This window comes from Canis aureus, chromosome 18, assembly GCF_053574225.1.
Source record: "Canis aureus isolate CA01 chromosome 18, VMU_Caureus_v.1.0, whole genome shotgun sequence".
Taxonomy (NCBI): domain Eukaryota; kingdom Metazoa; phylum Chordata; class Mammalia; order Carnivora; family Canidae; genus Canis; species Canis aureus.
The window spans coordinates 15255896-15277033 of NC_135628.1; the positions used below are offsets into that span (position 1 = coordinate 15255896).

The 21138-nt window shown below is 43.3% G+C and overlaps 1 long non-coding RNA gene across 1 annotated transcript in view; it reads right to left on the reverse strand.

Annotated features, from left to right (window-relative positions):
• Positions 1 to 19560, reverse strand: part of LOC144288604 (uncharacterized) — a 36489-nt gene extending 16929 nt beyond the window's left edge. The window contains exons 1-3 of the long non-coding RNA XR_013356570.1: positions 19172 to 19560; positions 18827 to 18925; positions 17747 to 17829 (exon numbers count right to left, since the gene is read on the reverse strand). This is a non-coding gene — a long non-coding RNA (uncharacterized LOC144288604). The remainder of the gene's footprint in view (positions 1 to 17746; positions 17830 to 18826; positions 18926 to 19171) is intronic.
• Positions 19561 to 21138: the final 1578 nt, after the last annotated feature.

Genomic DNA, 21138 nt, shown 5'->3' on the forward strand with positions numbered 1-21138 from the left:
AAATTTTAGAGGTTTTCTCTAACATTCTTGATAAAGTTCACACTTCAGTCCCTTCTTGCCCTTTTCTCTTCAGAAAAATAATAAAATTTCCCCTCACATGTCCTCCAGTGTGAGTCCACCTGAAACCATTTGGGACACCTCATTAGGAAGATGCTTAGTCAGGAATGGAATTGGGAGTGGGGTGCAGATGATTAGGTGACTGTTAGGATTAGTTTCTAATGCAAAGACTGGCTGGGAATCACTTTGGCCTAAAACTTTCACCTCTTTTAAGCTTCGTCCCCTTGCCAACCAAAAAAAACAAACAATAAGCACACTTTGAAACTGGATTCACGAATGTTGACATCTAAGGCGTCTGGGTCATTGGTCCCTGAACCACGGTGTTCAGTGGGAACGCATGTAGAGGAATTGAGGAACGTGGCCTGTATCAATCTCCAATCTAGTTAAACTCTAGCTCATGCTGGAACTAAACTTGTCTCCAAGGTTTTGAGTAACATTTGGTCTTACCATCTTTTCCTCTCCCAGAGACATCTGGACGGCTGGGTTCCAGGCTAACTGGGAATTAAACAGACACTGAAATCTTGCAGCCGGAAAACCTGTTTATTTTTATTTGAAGGTCTTAAAAATTGTATCTGGGAGGAAGTATGGTCTAATGGTGAAAATTATGAATGATCCCTAATATCCTGGGTTCTAGTCTCTTTTACTGTTAGTAACTCATCATACAAGACCTTGGGTGATTTGTTTTTCTTTAAGATTTTTACTTATTCATGAAACACACACACAGACAGGCAGAGGGAGAAGCAGGCTCCCTTTGGAGTGCCCAATATGGGACTTGACCACAGGGGATCACAACCTGAGCCAAAGGCACTCAACCACTGAGCCATCTAGGTGCCCCAAGACCTTGGGAGGTTTAATTTAAACTAAATGTGGCCTAATTTTCCTGATGAGTCCTAAGACCTTAGAATTAAAGATGTTATTCATATGCACACAAGCATCTGAAATGGAAAATTTAATCCCTAGGCAAGGATTTTGAATTTATGACTAGACTTGGCCAAGAAAAAGATGCAGGTATTACTTTTAGGGGAGCAGCATCACCATCCTGGATTTTGCAAAATGTCTACCAGGCACCCAGGAATCAATGATTTGGTCCTCAAACTGGGTTTGAAGACTTCCCCTCCTAGAAGTCTTCAAAGGCAGTTATGAGTATCGATGAACAATTTCCATCACTTCAAAAAGCCCAGTGGAAACTGTATGTTTATCCTTGATAAGACTAGATCTAAAGACACTATCTAAAACTCTAAATTTCTTTGATTTTAGCTGGAGAAACAAACTCATCTGGTAACAGTTGTCATATTCTAGGCAAAAGCTCTGACACACAGTCTTTGATTAATAAAAATCAAAAATTTAATATTTATTACTAAGTTTGTCTGCTAGACCAAAGCATTTAAAATATGGGATCTATAAGGAAAAAAATAATTTGAAAGGGCACTCAGTGCAGATGTCTGTTCAATGGACCATTGGGTTGTGGGTTTGTTTTGAGGGGGGGTGGAGGAGTGGGGAAGGAAGATAAAGGAGTATGAAAAGAAAATAAAGTAGCCAGCAAGCAACCCACAAGCCTTTATAGATTAAGGGTAACCGATTACATCACCACCTAATTATTGGAGAAGTGTTTGCTGTGATAGTTTCTTTAGGCTTCATTCATTTATCTCTTTTTCTTTAAATCAACCAGAAGATGGAAAATAACGGTTTTATAAATAGGATGCCCTTGGGGTGTGAAATCCTCGGTATTTCCACAGTTCCTTCAGGTGTAGCCTCCTTCCCAGAATGAGCCCCTGAAATGCCGACTGACCACAGTTTGACGGTTTGTCCAGAGGGGTGATTGGGAGGCACTCTTTTTGGGGAAGTCTCTTCCCAATGGGTTGTGAACAATACTACATTGCTACCAACTTATAAACATCAGGCTACTTGTTGACCTACATTACTACTCACCACAAATTTCACACAGGCAAAATTCTGCCAGAAGATGGGCTGTGTCTCCTGGCAACCTGAGGAGAAGGCTGGAAGATGCTCAGTCTCCCCAAAGCACACATGTCAGACCTTGTTACTCAGCCACAGATCCCAACAAGCATCTCTCTCAACACAGCCTGCCAGGCATTACTACAAACTGACTGAATTCTGCATAAATTTTATTTGCCTACCCAGCCTTAAGACAAAGAGGTCACGTAAACCTAAGATATCTCTCTTGGGAGGGAGGAAGACCATAGGGTATGGGCCTGCAGTCACATTTGACTGGTCTCAAATCCCGACTCTTGTCACTCAACTAGCTGTGTGTGCTTGGGCAAGTTACTTTGCCTCTCTGGGTCCTGGCCTTGTTCTCTGTTAAACAAGAATTATAGGGGTGCCTGGGTGGCTCGGTTGATTAAGCCTCTGACTCTTGATTTCGGCTCAGGTCATGATCTCTGGGCCCTGGTATTGAGTCCCACCTGCATCAGCCTCCGCATTCAGCAGGGGGTCTGCTTGCAATTCTCTCTCTTCCTCTGCCCCTCTCCCCCACCTTTCTCTCTCTCTCTCTCTCTCAAATAAATAAATCTATAAAAAAATAACAAGGATTATATCACCCACCAACAGGAATATTATGAGGATTCAGTGAGAGAACATTCAAAGCTCAGCAGCCCAGGGCCTGGCATTTTCTTTGTGTTTAACAAATGCTAATTCCCTTTCCTGCCAGTGTTCATGACAAAAGGAGTTCGGCACCTTACCTAGAAACTCCAAATTCTCTTTGACTCTTTAGCTCCTGAGTGTACTGGATTCAGTTGATAAACAAAGGTATGAAAACAGCAATACATAAACCCTACTGAGAATTTAAAGGTAAGTTAAAGAACTAAACACAGAGATGCCAAACCTTAGGTTTTATGGATTGGCTTTAACCCTATACAACCAAGTATTAACTGTCCTGTTGTGCTCAACGTAGTCACCAAACCGATGGAGAAGCCTATGAAATCACATACATATGCCCCTAAAACCAAAGGGAGGAAAGCAATTAGGGCAGCAGAGCTGAGAGGACCCACCATCCCCTAGGCCATTTCTGGCCCAAAGCTTTGTTCCCAGTCCTATGACAGAGAACCATCAGCCTCAACAATCCAACTTCACCGCACAGTGTCCTTCCTCTGGAATAAACAGAGCTTGTCCTGGGCCCGTGTGACCCGATTCTCTGCACAGATACCAGCTCTCACTGAACTCACAAGCGTGGAGGGGAAAACCAAAGAACCAACAAAGAGAGCAGGCTACCACCTTGATCTATTTCTAAGGAGCAACCCTGCTGGTTTTGAGGGACGGACAGGAGCTGTGAATGTAATTATGACCAATGCTAAGATTAAACCCAGGAATGATTTAGCTTGAGCTTTTGCAAGAAATCAGAATCGTGTAGCATAGCAGTGTTTACAGGTTTATAGATCTGCCTGGGGCGTCTGACGCCCTTGACTATGATTTATTGTTACAGGACAGAGATTATCTCAGACTGGGCTGGAAATGGATCCTGGCTGAGTTATTTACTCACCGGATGCAATGTGTGAGAGTTGATGGCCTTGTTTCTCAATTTGTCAGTTGTAAAGGGAGTCCCCAAGGCTCGATTTCAGACCCAGTATTGTTTACATAGCCCAGCAATAATACATCACATGTGGCAAAATATTACAAATTCATTTTTATGCTGATGATATGGCTCATGCATACTAGCAGCTAATGTGCTTCTCTTTTTAGTTGAAATTGCAGCTAAGTTTCTAAAGGCACAAAGGGCCTTTTGTTGTTTTGAACCATAAAGAAGAGAAAGTATATGACAGTTTTTAGAAAGCCTAATGAAGAGTTTGCTCTGGCTCGGCTGCCATCTGTAAAAGGGTCCCATTATAGCAGTTACGGTCATTATAATACCATACCATCTGAAGATATCTGTCAGGATTTTTAATACTATTATTATTATTATTATTATTATTGTTATTATTATTTTTGGAGGCTATGGGAAATGACTTCCCATCTTACCGTTTGCATTTAGGTGATGGGAAAGGAATAATTTGGACGATGATTTCCATCTGGTACTTTATTCAAATGGTTCACACTAACCATATGGAGACGACACTCTAGCACATACACTACGTACCAAGGGATACACAATGTTTAAAACAATCTCCGAATAAATCAACTTGCTATGAGTCACAACAAATTGCCTGCACTCCGTCTCTGAAGAATCTTTAGCAGAAAAGAAAACACTAGTATATTTTAAGGAACACAGAGATGCCCCAAAGAGGCAAAAGCTGTATTTGGTTTCTGGATTTGGACTCTGAGAATGCAAGATCCTGGGCATCTTTCTCAAGAAAGAGAAGTGCCTTTTAAATAAGATTTCATGCTCTAAGACACTAACAAATCAAAAAATAAACAAACAAAACGGCAGCCTCCTCAGGAATGTGGTGTGCTTCAAATGAACATTTACACAAAGAGAAAAGGGTAAAACCATTTCATAGCTTTTTTTTTTTTCCAGCTATGTTCTAGCCCTAAAAAGCCCTACCTTTCCCCACACAGAAAGACAGCAAGTAGCTGCTTGGCCACGGATAATTTGGATTTAATTGTGTTTGCTTAAACCATACATTCCACTCTCAAACCATAAAAATGAATCCTAGAAATCTCAAAGACTTGAAACGTCTGAAGTCTGTGCCCTGTTTCCCTCCTCCAAGGAAGATTCCCAGGAAAGCTTCATGGCAACCTGTGTGTTAACCTTTGACATCTTTCTAACACACTCCACATGCTCCACAGCACCTCATTTTAAAGCATACAGAAGAGCAAAAGATGCAGACAAAGTGTCTCCAGGTAGTGACATCATAGCCAATTGTTAGAGAATGTGAATCAGAGAAAGCAAGAGGGGTTCCCCAAAGTCTTTTTCCTCATTTGCATGTTACCTGAGGAGCTTACAATCATTCCTTCATTTGTTTTTGCAACTGACATTTGCTGAGCACTTAATATATGCTGACGAGAGAAAAATACAGTTAGGGAGAGCACAGGCTCGGAAGTTGGTGGGCATGAGTTCAGTCAATGGCTTTGCAACTTTCTAAATGAGTGATGTTAAGTAAGTTATTATTTTTTTAAGATTTTTATTTATTTATTAGAGAGAGAAAGAGAGAGAGAGACAGAGCAATGAGGGGGAGGGAGCTGCAGAGGGACAGGGAAAAGAAGGCTCCTCGCTGAGTAGGGAGCCCGATGTGGGGCACGATCCCAACCACTGGAACTGGGATCATGACATGAGCCAAAGGCAGACGCTTAACCGACTGAGCCACCCAGGTGCCCCATCCTCCTCCTTGAATAAGTTGTTTAACCACTTTAAGCCTGAAACATAGTATGAGGTCAATGAAGGTATGTCAAAGAAATAAATACGTTTTTGTCTCTTAATCTGTACCAATGGCTATCAGGGCCTGCCTTGTAGGGGTGTAGAGGGTCTGATGAGAAAATGGATGGCTAGTGCTTTACTAGTAGCGGTTCTTTCATTAGTAGTCAGTAGTCTCTGACCCTTGAGCTCATGGGGAAGGCAGACAGGAGATCAACAATTATTATTCCGCAGTGTGATTGAAAACTGAACCAGATACCAGATGGCGGGGGGGGGGGGGCGGGGAGGGGAGGCACACAGTGATGAGATTCAGAAAAGATTTCTCAGGGAAACTACTCCTGAGCTGCCTCAGAACACAGGCTCTAGCCTAGCCAGGCAACAGAAGGGAGGAAGGGCATTCCAGGCAAAGGGACTGAAATGTATAGAGGCAGAGGCCTGTGGGCACCCCAATCAGGTGGTTCTGTGTGGTTCAATGTTGGGACCTGAAGAAGCAGGCCATGTGCACATCTGCTGGGTCTCGTAGCCTAGTGAGAGGAACCCGAAACGTGCCCTGAAAGCTGAGAGCAATGAAGAGAACACAAGAACACCTCTGGCTCTTCAATTCAAACCAAATGACAATGCCGATGGTTGTAAAACTGTGACTTATAAGAAGACATAGCGATCTGATATTCATCCCCATTTCTGACTCAGAGCTCCTACAACTATCGGAATTTCCCAAGTGACCAGAGCAGTAAAGGCATCCTTTGTTATGAAATGAGGTGATCTAGGGGCCTCAGCTAAGGATGCAGCTGGTTGGCTGGAGAACTAACCATGAGATTAGAAGGTTAGAACTTTCAATCCCACCCCCTTTACCTCCAGGTAGAGAAGAGGGGCTGCAGGTTGAATCCATAGCCAGCGGCCAATGATTTCATCAATCACACATATGTAACAAAGCCCTCATACAAGCCCCAAAGGACAGGGTGCAGAGGGGCTCTGGCTTGGTGAACACATGGAGATGCCAAGATAGTGGTGCATCAGGAGGAGACATGGAAGCTCCATGCCCTTTCCCCACACTTTGCCCAAGGCAACTCTTCCATCTAGCTCTTCCTGAGTCACATCCTTTTATAATAAACCAGTAACCTAATGAGTAAGATGTTTCTCTGAGTTCTGTGAACTACTCTAGCAAATTAATCGAATCCAGGAAGGGGACCATTAGGACCTCCAATATCTACAGCCAGCTGGTCTGAAGCACAGGTGACCACTTGGACTTGAGATTGGCATCTGAAGTGTTGAGGATGCGTGGAGTGTGGTCATGTAGGACTGAGCCCCATCCTGTGGGATCTGATGCTGTCTCCAGGTAGATAGGGTCAGGAATTGAGTTGAATTGTAGGACACCCAGCTAGTGTCAGGGAGCTATTTGCTTGCATGTGTGGGGGACCCACACACACATACATAGGTTGGAATTGGGTGTAGAATTTTTAGGAGTATAGGCAAGAAAGACACTTGCCAGCAGGAAATCACCCCCTGGCACCACTGCTGCTGGGCAGTGTGAGGTTCCAGGAGTCAGATCTTATAGAAACCACCAGAAAATATGTGGGAGCCACCCAGAAACCTACCATTCCCCTAAAGTACTCACCTTGTGAAATCTTAGTTTTCATATTCGCAACCTAGGCTCTTCAGTCCTGAATTCCTGAATGTAATTGCTAATCCCATCTGCTTTTGCATTTTCAGTTTTTTATCCACGAGCCTTTTATCTTAACATTTTACCTCTTCTGCTTTTATGTTTTTATCCTTTTACCTTATTAGCTTCTAGTCTTTTATCTTTTATTTTAAATGTTACCCATTTTATCTCATGTACTGTATCTTATAAAGATTTTAAATGGATTTTTAACTAATACCGCTTCTTTTTCCTTTACATATTTCTTTTCTCGCCTTGGTGCCAATGTTATACTCTCCTGGTAACTTCCTAACTTCCTTTTATTTTAAAAGAATTTCTTCCTCTCTTTCTCATTTTCCTCTTCCTCCCCCTCTTTGCTTCTATTTGACCCCATTTGCATTTGTTTTTTTAATGTCGGAGAAGACAAATACTGGTAGGGAAGGAAGCACGGCAAGAGGCTGCCCTGTGGACAGAGGAGGCTAATGTCCTCCTCAGGTAACTGCAGTGCCTCCTCCGTGGCCTGCTCGGCCACCCCTGAAACGTAACCTGAACTCCCCACTACCTGCAACCCACACCCCCCAACCCAGCTCCACCAATGGCTTATTTGGCCCTTTAAAGAGTAGATTAAGAGAGAAAGAAAGGAAACTTGACTACAAGAATAATGGACTAGCCCCTTCCAGGGTTATGGTTCTGTGACAGAGTATATACACACAAGTTACTGCAATAGTTTTCTGACATTGTAGCCATCAGACCTTATGGGAATTCTTACATGTGTAGAAGCAGTGTGTGTGTGTGTGTGTGTGTGTGTGTGTGTGTACACACATGTATGTGCTTTTCTTTTAAGAAGATAAGATTATACTGTACATACTATAAGGTAATATGCTTATCTCATTTACTTAATTACAAATACATTCCCACATCAGGAAAACTCATCCAACATGATTTATTTCTCAATTTTTTTTTTACTTCGAAATGATTTTAAATGCCTATCCCATTTTATGGGTGAACTACAATTTGTATAGTTTCTATCCTGTCATTTTTAGATATTAGAAACACTACAGCAAGCAACATCTTTGTAGCTACAGCTTTGGGCACACCCGTGGTTATTTCCTTCAGTGAATTTCCTAGAAAGAGTCTTCCTCAAGACTGTACATGTCTTCATGTGTTTTTATATTGCCTAACTGCCATGCAAGAAGGTTGTATCAATTTCGTAATATAAAAAGTGCCGGTTTCTACACACCCTCACAGGTGTAAGTCATTGTTATTCTTTTGAATTTTTCTTCCTGACCCTCGCCAATGTGATAGCCGGAAAGTGGCACTGCATTTGCAGATTCCCCATGATGTTGAACATCTCGTACAGACACATTCCTGGCTCCACCGTCATCCCTTCCCAAACTGCTTTCCCCAGCCTGAACTTTGGAGTATTGCCCTGAACGTACATTGGCCGACACCATGAAGAAGAGTCCCACAACACATGTGTTTGTATTCACTGCAAGAATGTTGTGAAGGGTTTGGGTCATTACGAAAAGTAATGTCTTTTCTTAGGACCCACTTTTGTACTAGGAATAGCTGTGCTTCTTCTGAATATCCAATTTATTTTTATATTATTGATACCATGGAATGTGGAATTGACTGTGTTGTCCTTTTTTTTCATCAGCAGCTAGAAAGCTCAGAGCCAGTTTCCTTCCAACCTCCAGCAAGTTTATTCTACATGCCTGTTTGTGAACCGACCTCACTCTTGGCTCCTTCTTATCTTTCCAACCCTTATTTCCCCTTTGTCATATTTTCTTCATATTTCAAATTGGATTGCATCTTGTTTGGCAGGCATGTATGCGATGCTGGGTATAAATAAATAAAATATGGTATTCTGTGAGTTGACTGTGGCTCATTATGGTTGGTGTCACCCAGTGCCTTCGCAGTCACCGATACCCAGCTGGTGTGGTACTTCCCAGGATTGTTCACATCAGTGAACGTCGAAAATGATGATGTTGGTATGATGAGCGAAGTAAATGGAGGAGATCCTCAGAGGCAGAGGAGATTACTAAAGGGTCTTAACCCCATCCTGTCCCATTCTCCAAGGTGAAGAAGACCATGATATCAGAACACCTGTAGCCCACTGGTGGCATAGTCAGCCGCAGAGGGCTGGGCCACTGGGCTCGTGGGAAAAAAATATTCAGAAAAGTAAAACTAATAAAAGTAAAATAAAGATCATTCCACTTTTGTGCCTACCTCAAGAGAAATGCTGTTTTCCCCCCTTAAAGAAATGTTTATTCTGTAGATAAACTATAGATAAAATAGGAACAATTACCCATATGGAAATAACATATGGATAGCTGCTACCCTTCCATCCTTCCTGGAATCTGTGCCTGCCTATGCCTACTTCCGTCTTTTTTCCCCATGTTCCTTTAATAGAAATCAATCTGGGGCACCTGGGTGGTTCAGTCAGGCATCTGCCTTTGGCTCAGGTCATGATCCCAGGACCCTGGGTTGGAGCCCAGCATCTGGCTCCCTGCTCAGCGGGGAGCCTGCTTCTCCTTCTCCCTCTTCTCCCCTTCCCTCCACTTGTGCTCTCTTTCTCTCCCTCCCTCCTTCTCTCTCTCAAATAAATAGAATCTTAAAAAAAATAGTATGCAATCTCTTCTCAGAGCCTAAAGCTGACATTTTCTATTCATGGAGATTATGGATTCTTTGGCTCTTCACCTTGTAGGCCAGCTCCTGGCTATCTCTTACTCTTTGCTGCAGACTTCACAAACTCTGCCACTGTCTTTCAATTTTTTCTCAGTAACATCCACCTTCTCCATTTCTTGGGTCTCTCTACTCTCCCACCAAGATTGGCACCAGAGTAAAATTCAAACAGCTAAATTCAGTATCTTTGCTCTCTCACAGTGGTGGAGGTGAATTACATGTGCAGCACGCACATTTCACCTGTTTAGGCACACAGCTAAGCCACCTTTCCTAGCCCACATGACCTGGGTGGGGTGCAGGACTCTGTTTCACCCACGGAATGTGAGAGAATTGGCTGGGTCACTTCCAGGCCCAGGAGGCTAAAAGGGTGTGTTTTCTCTTCTCTTTCTCTCTTCCCTCATCTGCAGCCAGATCACACCAGGGGACATCAAAGTCCCATTCTGAAAATGGCAAAGCCACAGAGTGGGAGGAGTATGGATTCCCTAAATGCCTGTATGGAGCAGAGTTCCCTATTACCTGCGTTAGATGGTGGCATGGTGGGGAAATCAACTTTTATAGTTTAAAACCCCTGAGATTGGGACGCCTGGGTGGCTCAGCAGTTGAGTGTCTGCCTTTGGCTCAGAGCATGATCCCAGGTCCAGGGATCAACTGCCACGTTGGGCTCCCTGGACAGAGCCTACTTTTCCCTCCGCCTGTGTCTCTTCCTCTCTCTGTGTGTCTCTCATGAATAAATAAATAAAATCTTAAAAAAAAAAAAACACTGAGATTTAGGGAATTGTTTGCTATAGCAGTTAGCATATGCATAACTATATAGCATATGCTATAATGAGTATATCCATTTTTCTTGTTGTTTCTAGAGAAAGAAAAAATAGGCCTTTCTACCTTTTTATAGCTTATTAATATTTACAGAGGAACAAGATTTTTTTTTTTATAATGCAGGAGAGGTTTTAGAATTATCAAATTCTTAGAACAATGTTTCCCAAAGGGTAATTTTTAGTGATCCAGGAGGTATATGGTAAAGAAGTGGAAAAGAGGGCTTTTTGGCTTCATAAGATAAGGGAATGCAGAATGAGAAGAAACAGGTTTCCTTGCTGCAGGACTTCTCAGAGCCTTTAATATAAAGCTGTACACTGTGACACTCCACAAGGGGGCTCTGTGGAACAAATTTGTCTCAGCCAGAAAGACTGAAGATCAAATCTGAGAACAGAACAAGAACTGGCTCCTTTCAGATGTGAGATTTGTATCTCTGAGTCCCTTTAGATGCAGAAATTCTATCCCACTGGAATTCTGCTATAGTGTCAAGTTCCTTCTAAAACTGACCTTTTAATGACTCCTAACTCCCTAGAAGAGGAGCCAATCCAGGGTTGACTGTTCCATCATCTGCCTTGTCATCACGCACCAAACCCATCAGTTTGGGCAGTGCCACTTCCCCAGCTTAAGCAACAGGCCCTTCCCTCTTCTGAGCTCCTGCTACACTATCTGGTACAACTAAAGGGAAGGATGGTAAGGGGCACACCATGAAGGGAAAGAGTGAGGAAAGACAATAGAATGGAAGAAACCAAATGAGGAAAGCAAACTATTGGAGCATGTGCTTAATGATAGTCCAGAGGGGCAAGATGCATTTTTGTCCAAATTCCATATAAGTGCATTAGCAGCCAACTGCCTACAAGCGTCCTGGCAAATAGAGTTGAGATTTGCATAGGTTTCTGAAGGGGAGGCTGTGTGAACTTGCCCTGAATCACATCCAACTGAATGTTGTAATACTGTATGTAGTCTTCAAGCCTCAACATCACCTCCAAGTGTAACACCTGCCTCTGCCTAAAATCCCTAGACTCCATCCCCAAGGGGGATCACAGAGCGCAAATCTCAGCAGACAAGACTGCTTGCGAGATACTTTTAAGACACACGACAAATGCATTTTAGGGTTTTAAGTCTCATTTGGAAGATCGCTAGCACCCATGTCAGGAGAGGTCTCTATCAGCTCCAAACTAGAAGGAATCAATGCCATCCCCAGAAACGAAGCAGAATAAGGCCTGCCACAGGACTGCAAGCCAGCGGTGCTCACTAATGACCCTTACAACTATGCACTAATGGAGTGACAGATGCCACCTGACGTCATAGAAGTCATCTAGCACCCAGGATCCTGGACTGCTCCTTCCTCTACATTCCCAACAGTACCAGCCATACTGGAGCTCAATAGATTCAATAGTCAATAATTCAAAAAGGTGAAGTAGGATGCAATACATGAAATAATCCTTTTATGATCTCCAACTCTAACTGGAGAGCCAACAGTCTCTTTTGTTCACCTTTGCTTTCTTCCCTGTATCTCCTAAGTGTGTTTAATTATTTGCCAGCATCATGGTCATTTGGATACTTTCTTTTTTTTAGAGAGAGTGAGACAGAGAGAGCGATTGTGTGTGAGGAGTTGGGGGAGAAGGGGAGAAAGAGAGAGAATCCCAAGCAGGTTCCACATTCAGCATTGAGCCCAACTCCGGGCCCAAACCCATGACCCTGAGATCACGACCCAAGCCAAAATCAAGAGTTGGATGGATGCCCAACCGACTGAGCCACCCTGGTGCCGCCCCCCCCCTCACCAGGGACTTTCTAAAGTTCAATGCCCAGGCCCTTCATTAGACGTTTCAAAATAGAGTCAGAGAAAAGAGCCTGGGAATCTGCATTATGAAAACTCTGCCCAAGAGATGTTTCTGCACACATAGTCTGAAGAATGCTGCTCTGGGGCTTGCACTCCTACCAGTCACCCCTCTCACCGAGAATGAACTGCAGATGTACCCCACGTGCTCACCTGCTTCCCTGAGAACACCAGAGCTGCTCACTGGTACTCTCCCCACCACTTCCACCAAGCCAGTGGGCCCTTGACTCTGATGCTGAATTGTATACCTCCCACTCTTGCCCCAAATCCCACCTTTCCTGCCTCATCCAGAGGATTGCTCCATCACATGTACTTCAACCCACAAATATTGCCAAATGAGCTTCCTGTCCTGCTCTTGCATCCATGAGAACCCTCAGAGCATCCCCATTCTTTGGGATTTTTTTCCTCTTCAAAACCAAATTTGCTAAGCCTACTGCCTGCACCTGTTCTCTCATTCTCTACCTCCTACTCTTTAATCTTCCACCATCAGACTTCTCCCCACACCACTTAACTGAATCAAATCTGCAGCACTTGTCATGAAAATAATGATATATTACACCCAAAGGGTACTTTACAGCTAATAAAATACTTTCACACACATTTTGCTATTTGAACTTCATGACCCATGAAAAAAAGTATGTCATATCTCAGAGATTCCACCTTCCCAATTTTTCCCAATTTTTGCCATATCTACTTACCCTAGATTACTATCTACTTAGTGTTTTTCTTAAAATAACTCACATATTTTAACTTATTTTGAAAGAATAATGTATGTAAGTGAAGAATCAATATCATTTGTCATAAATAAGAGGAATCAGTATAAAGAAATTCTGTGAAAACAAATAGTGCGATTAAATTTTAAAGTTAAAGTGACTCTGACCTGTGGGACAATAATCAAAGGTAGATTTCTGAGTTCCTGGGAAAAGTCAGCTCTCTGGCTTCTCCACCACTCACCCAGGGAGTAGGAAGCCTCAGCCCGACTGAACTTCCTCATGGCTTATCTGGGTTCACAGAGGCCTGGCTCACTTGCAAATGGTCAATATCAACCCTTTCTGCCCCCCAAATATCAGATCTTTTCCAGAACCTAGACCCAGACACTGCTTCCCAACCACTGTGAAGCCCATGAGGAAGAAGCACCACACCTGTTCTCTCATAAGGATCTCAGCAGATCCCAGGGCCTCACATCCAGTTGCCCACAGGTTTCTGTCATAGCCCCAGGAGAGGCAAACAATAGGGGTCAAAGGTCCCCTTCAGGTGGCCATGTTTTTAGCATTCCTTCTATAATTCTATCTGGAAACCATCACTTGCTAAGGCTTTGAGCCCAAAAACCATTCACACCTTGTTTTAAAATGAGATCATCACAGGGCACTTGGGTGGCACAGTTGGTTGAGCATCCAACTCTTGGTTTTTGCTCAGTTCTGATCTCGGGGTCTTGAGATCAAGGCCCCCAGGTCGGGCTCCAAGTTCAGTGAGAAGTCTGCTTGAGATTCCCTCTCTCTTTCTCCCTCTACCCCTCCCTACTGCACTTTCTCACTCACTGAAATAAATAAGTCTTTAAAAACGAGGTCATTACATATATTACAATGACCATTATGAAAACAAATAGATAACAAGCACTGGTGTGGATGTGGAAAAATCAAAACTCTTGTGCATCATTATTGGGAATATAAAGTGGTGTCGCCACTGTGGAAAGCAATATGGTGGTTCCCCCAAAAAATTAAGCATAGAATTGCCATGTGATCCAGCAATTCCTCTACACAAAGAATGGCAACATTATTCACAAGTCAAAAGGTGGTAACAATCCAACGTCCATCAACAGATGGAATATTATTTGGCCTTAATAAAGAATGAAATGCAGACACATGCAACAACATAGTTGAACCTTAAAGATATTATGTGTACTGAAATAAGCTAGTCACAAAAGAACAGATACTGTATGGTTCCACTTACATGAGATACCTAGAGTAGTCACACTCATAAAGACAGAACGTAGAAGGATGGTCACCAGGGGCTTCAGGGAGGGAGAAACGAGAAGTTATTTTTCAGGTATAGAGTTTCAGTATAGGATGATGCAAAGTCCCAGAGATGGATAGTAATGGCGTTTGCACAGCAATGTGAATGTATTTAATGCCACTGAACTTTACACTTAAAAATGGTTAAAATGGTAGGTTTTCTGTTATACATATTTTACCATGATTTTTTAAAAAATGAAATCAGTGGTTACATGTTAAAAAGGTGTTAAAGTAAGATTAGCGCTGAATCAAGACTTTCTACTTGACCAAATCAAAACTGAAATTGAACTGGAGAGCAGATAACTTTCTCACCATGTGATTCAATATTATCGAAGGTCACATTCCAGCATCTCCAAAACCACCAGTAAAATGTTTACCAAGTTTTGAGAAAACACTCTAATAATATCTTAGATACTCGATACAAAGATAAGGACACTGAATCCCAGACACAATAGATATAGTGAGTTCCCCCAAGGTCACACAGAGTAAATGGCTTGATCTAGGTTGTTCTAATTCCTGATTTAGTGTCAGCCCCATTAACTACTAGCGTTCCTTCCCACCCCACTCCCTTTTCCACTGAATACTTTCTGCTCTCCTCCTACCCCTTTTTCTTTATCTATGTTGTGATTAAAAGCAATTAATAGACTTTATATTTTAGAGCAGTTTTAGGTTTATAGAAAAATGAGCAGAAAGTACAGAGAATTCCTGGATGCCACCCCCTCTGCCCAGCTTCCCTCATTATTAACATTTGCATTAGTGTAGTTCATTTGTTATCATTGATAAGCTAATATTGATACAATGTTATTAACTAAGGTCCCTAGTTTACATTAGGGTTTACTCTGTCTCATACATTCTGTTGGTTTTGGAAAATGTATGATGACCATTACAGAATCATACTGAATAGTTTTACTACCCTAAAAACCCTCTGTTTGTTTCTCTTTTTTCACCCAAGTCAATCAATTCTCCAAAGTTTCGATGATCCTGACCGGTTTCTCTTTGTATGCTATTCTCTCCCTTGGGGGATCATTTTCACCCCCACATTTTCAGGGACCACTTCCACCCTGACAACTCCCTAAGTTAAACTCCTGCTGGCTTGCTGCACATCTCCACTGGGATGTCAGAAGCAAGCCAGCTGGGTACTCAGCCCCCAGCCCCTGACCACCTATTTCTCTTAATGACAAGGCACCCTCCTAGTCACCTCATCACCCTGGAATCAACTTTGACTCTTCCTTCCTTATCCTTTGAGGCAGAGGCCTTAAGGAGAGGGGGGAGGGCACCCTGTGACAGGTTGGAGTCATGTTCGTGATGAGCTTAGACTCTCTGGCTGCAGGAATCTGTCTTCAAGTCCTCTGACCCATGCAAGGTGAATGGCAAAAATAATGACCTGGTGAGCTAGCAGCCATTTTCACAGAAGTGCTTCTTTGTAGTCACCTAGCCAAGACCTCTCCCTTTCTTTTCACATCAAACAGGTCTTCCCCTCTCTAGCCCCCACCGCCATTGCCTTTGATGTCTTTCTTCTCTAACCGAGGTCTTGGTGCTGGTGGGAAAGAAAGTCAGGGTGAGACCAGATTCACTGATCACCAATAGAGTGGTGGAGCTTATTCTCTGAGGTCAAAGCTCAAAGAATCCATTTAAAGTTTCTTCTACATATAAATTCATCAGCTTAATAAAAATGTACTGTACAATGCTAACTATAGCTCAATGTTTGCCCTCAAGGAGTTCATTGAAGAGTTGAGGAGAAGCCTAGGCAAATAAGTAATGAAAATTAAGTGTGACGTGAATAGTAATAGAAATTTTGCAAGTTTTTTTTAAAAAGAAATTTTACAAGTTTAGAAAAAGACAAAGGGGTATATTGGATAGAATTGTGGCCAGGTGCATGTAACAAGAAACTGACAACAGTGACATAAGCAAATCAGGGTCATTTTTCTCAAGTAACAAGTGCAGAGGTTAAGTAGTCTAGGGCAGGTATAGAAGCTCCTTGAAGCCGTCAGGGACCAAACTCTTTTTATCATTCGCCTCTGCCATTCCTCATTTGCCACTTTCATCAGCTTGCTTGCAAAATGACTGCTTGCGTATCCAGACATCAAATGTGAGTTTGGGAAAGGAAGAACAGATAAAGGTGAAAAGGTATGCACCAGGTGAGACTGTCCCTTTTGACCAAGAAATAAGAGCTTTCCTGGAAGCTCCACCCAATAAAACATAAGCTTCACATATATTTCATTGGCTTGAATGGTGTCCCAGGGCTACCTTAGGTGAAAGTGAGCCCGGGAATTCCAGATTGTAAGGTGGGTGCATTGCTACACTGAAGAAAATGTAAGGTCAGTAAAAATGAAGATCTGGGACAAGCCAATCATCATATTGTGCAGATACTCCATCAGCTCTGTGAAGAGGTCTACGTGGTGAGGAATTGGGGCATTATGCCAACAACTAGCATTATTATCCCAGCCATGCAAATGAGTCGTTTTAGTGCTAGTGCACCAGCACCAGCCAAGCCTTCAGATAAGTGCAGCCCAACTGTAACCTGACTTCAGCCTCTTGAGAGACCCTTAGCCACAACCACCCAGCTCAACCACTCCTGAATCACTAACTCTCAGAAACAGTGTGACATCTTAAGTGATGATTATTGTTTTAAATGAGTTTGGGGGCAATTCATTATGCAACAATGGATAACTAATATGGAAAATAAGAAAGAAGAGACGAGGGAAGATGGATTGAGCAACTAGCTATGCAAGTGGGGGACCTCTTTTAGGTAGAGAGAATACATGTAGAGCTCACCAAGCCAACACAGCGTGGTCATGGGAGTTGGAAGGAACACCACCACCTCTATCTTGCTTCCATCTATTGCTGGCATGATAAGGGTGGGGTGCTGGGGGAGATAAACATGAAGAAGCAGGAAATAAATGCAAGGGCTGGATCATAAGGGTCTCCAAATTCTTCTCAGGAATCTTAACAGTCAAGTGAGAGCCATTGAAGGTTTTTAGGAGGGGAGAGTCATGGTAAGATTATATTTTAAAAAGATCACCCTAACAGCAGTGAGGGACACAAACAAGACACAGACATTCTGGAACACTTAAAAAGAAGATTCTGTTAGATGTTCAATATTTGGCAACTATATGGCATTTAGGTACTTTCCGTTTTGCAGAGATCATGCACTATTTCCACAGGGCCTAAAAACAACAGAGTATTTAGCATCTTTATATCCAAAATACAAGCAGGGGACAATGGGCAGAGTACACCTGCCTGGGTTCTGGACTTAGACTCAGGCCTGAATCATACCCGTGACTTAGGCAGCACCTCACCATGGGTGACCCTCTGAGCCTCATAGTCCTTGCCTCCAAAATGAGCCTCAGAGCTATGTAAAGACCCAGCAAAATGCCTGACACATGAAAGAGTGTACTTACTATTCTTCTGTTGATTTTACCTTCAAAAATGGTTCTTGAGTGAGATGGATTGGGCAGAGTGATCCATTTTCCAGATGGGGAAACTGAAACAAAGATGATTTATGGTGTACAGAAGATTTAGGACTTGAATCTGGATGCCTGGGTTGTCAATCCAATGCTACTCTACTCAGCACAACACACAGCCAAGTAATCACACTGTCACTTCTTTTTGGGTGGTAAGAATAAGAGTCGAGAAATATTAATGAAAGATGAAATGAATAGCCAAAATAAGAGCAAAGGATTATTCCCACAAATAATGATCTTCAGTCTTCTCTCTCCTGCTTCCAACTTACAAATCTCCAATCCAATTTACATTATTCTTTGCTTTTATTCATAATGTGCCATAAGGTAGCAGATAGAAAATGACATAATTTTCAGAGAATTATGTCCTTTTACTCCCATAACTGTTGAGGGACAAGAAGAAATCAGCACTTGGTTTTGTCACATATGTTACAGGTACATCATTTTAATTTAGAAGAAATCAAGGACAGAGCGTGTGCTGGTTATTGGGTACTTAAAAAGGTACCTAAGCCAAATATCAGCCTGAAGGAGTCTAGTATTAGTGGGAAAGTCAGACCTTGAGCAAATACCTATCATGCCAGATGATAAGCCCTACCCTAGAGGGATAAACACCCTGCCCTGAGGAGCATGGACAAGGGAACACTTCAGGCCATTCAGAGTAGTGGTAAGGAGGATAGATGGCCCCCAAAGTCAATGAGGGCACACCTGAGTTAGGTTTTTGAAGAATAAGTGGAAACTCACCAGAAAGATAGGCATTTGGGCCAAAGGGAGTTAGCAAGAGTAATGTTCAGGGGGTTAGATATGAAAATGGTTTGGGAAACATCAAGTATTTTGGTGCTGCCAGAGGAAAGGGTGTATAAGCAGAGAGTAGCATGCGATGAAGCTGGGAACAAAGGCCCTCACTAGGGAGGTGAGGCTTAGTTTTGAAGGCAACAGGGAGCACCTGGAATGTCTGCAAACATGCTCAGCTATTGGACTTTGGAAGAGGCACCCACTACGGGCTCCTCTTTGACCACTCACCTGGTCTTACAGTAGTGGGGCTCTTCACACAGCAGGATCCCGGGGAGAATGCGAGTATCCATTTTATAGGAGACTGAGTCTGTCCTTCCTGTGAGCCCACTGGAGTCACAAATGAGAAATAATGTGAGTAAATTACATCAAAAGACATTTAATCTGGGCCAAATCCATTTGGTCATGAGGGTGATTTATCAAGAAAGCAAACCCATTGCCAAGATAAAGGAGGAGAAGCCTCCAGAGTTGATTTATGCTTGCCAGCAGAACATGAATGTCACCGCGTTTCACTGCTCCCTGGCCACTTGAATGCCCCCCAACCCCTACACAGGACTACTTGGAAGCAAACAGCACCTTTCAGACCATGGCACCACACAAGCAACACCAACTAAGCAGAAAGGCTTTGGGGTCCCCCAAAGTTGTCGCAAGTCTCCCCTCCATCCTAGGCTCCAATGATGCAACTGCAGCCCTCACGGTGGCCTCGTCTGGGGGCCAACCAGGGTGCTCCACGGAGACACCAGGCGCCACTAGGACTGAAGAAATTATTTATCACCTGTAGCTTATAGGGTTGCAGGAGGAGGAAAACCTAGAAAACTCCAAGGGTCCCATGGTTCAAGGAACACCCTGCCCAAATATTATTCTGCGCCAGGCGTTTACTGCCCTTCTCAGCGGTGCTCTGGATTCTGGCTCTGGGGTGTTGCCATGCCCCGTGGGAGGAAGCCCCTGCCATCCCCGCCACCCCACCCAGCCCTCTCAGGTGACATCGGACCCAGCCAAGGAGCATACCATTCTAACTGGCAACGGCCGCCTCACTACCCACGAGACACATAAGTATCTCGGGGCCAGGACCTCACGCTGTTTTGTAACATAAGCACTTTCCACGCAGGGTGCAGAAGTCAAGGAGGGTCTGATTGTGGACTCCAAATAGTCCCTATCGCAGTGTTATTGTAGCCTCCCCTTCTTCCTCCTGATTACTCCACTCAACATAATCTGCAGCATTCAGCGATAAAGCTGCTGGCACTCAATTTATAGGCAAACAATTCCAGTCTCTTTTCAGCCACTTATCTTTTCCAGCAGTCAAAGAAAAACTATATATAGTGTCTCTCTGGCGTCTAATTCTCTCTCCCCTTTCTTTCTTTCTTTTTTTTTTTTAGACCCAGGGAGACATCAAGGTTTCACGTGGGATAAAAAAGCAGAATCTAGCTTCCTCCCGGCATACAACAAACAGCTGTGTACCAGGGCAGGGCAGACTGTGCGATGAGCCCAACACACAAACTCAAGTGTGATCAAAGCAGAACCAATGTTAGCAAATGAAACAACAATAATAGCAATTAAAAATAGTAGTCCTTGGGATGCCTGGGTGGCTCCGCGGTGGAGTGTCTACCTTCGGCTCAGGGCTGATCCCAGGGTCCTGGGATTGAGTCTGCATCAGGCTCCCCGCAGGAGGCCTGCTTCCCCCTCTGCCTATGTCTCTGCCTCTCTCTGTGTCTCTCATGAATAAGTAAATAAAATCTTTTTTTAAAAGTCTACCTATTTATTTGAGAGAGAGAGAGAGAGAGAGAGAGAGAGAGGTAGAGAGAGGATGAGCAGGGAAGAGAGAGAGAAGCAGGCTTCCCATGAGCAGGGAGGCCAACGTGGGGCTCAATCCAGGACTCTGGGATCATGACCTGAACCAAAGGCAGATGTTCAACCACTGAGCCCCCAGGCACCCCTGCTTCTTCCATTTAAAACCCAAAGAATCAAGGTCACCTGTCTGGCTCTGTCCGTGGAGCATACAACTCTTGATCTTGGGATTGTGAGTTCAAGCCCCATAGGAGGTGTAGAGGTCCTGGGATCGAGTTTGGCATCAGGCTTCCTGCAAGAAGCCTGCTTCTCCCTCTGCCTAAGTCTCTGCCTCTCTCTGTCCCTCATGAATGAATAAATAAAATCTTTAAAAAATAAACAAATAAAAATAGTAGTCCTTTATAAAAACACCACTTCTTCACAGGGCTTGATGTCATGGTAATGGCATGGGAAGTCTGTGCAGTATTTTATTCATTGAGCATTTTAAAAAACATCTTATCATATTCCCATAACAATCCTAGAAAGCAGACAGAGATGAGAAGTAGCCTCATTCTTAGATGAGAAAATAGAGCCAGTAAATCTGCTTGCCAATGGTCCTCACACTGCTCAGCAGTAAAGAGAGGGATAAAACGGGCAGGCTTCTGATATTTAATCCACTGCTTTTCTCATTCACTCTTTTGTAGTTTTGTCCACCTTAGCCTAACTCGGTTGTACCCACACTCAGTTACATGCTCACATGCACACCTAACTCCAAGTAC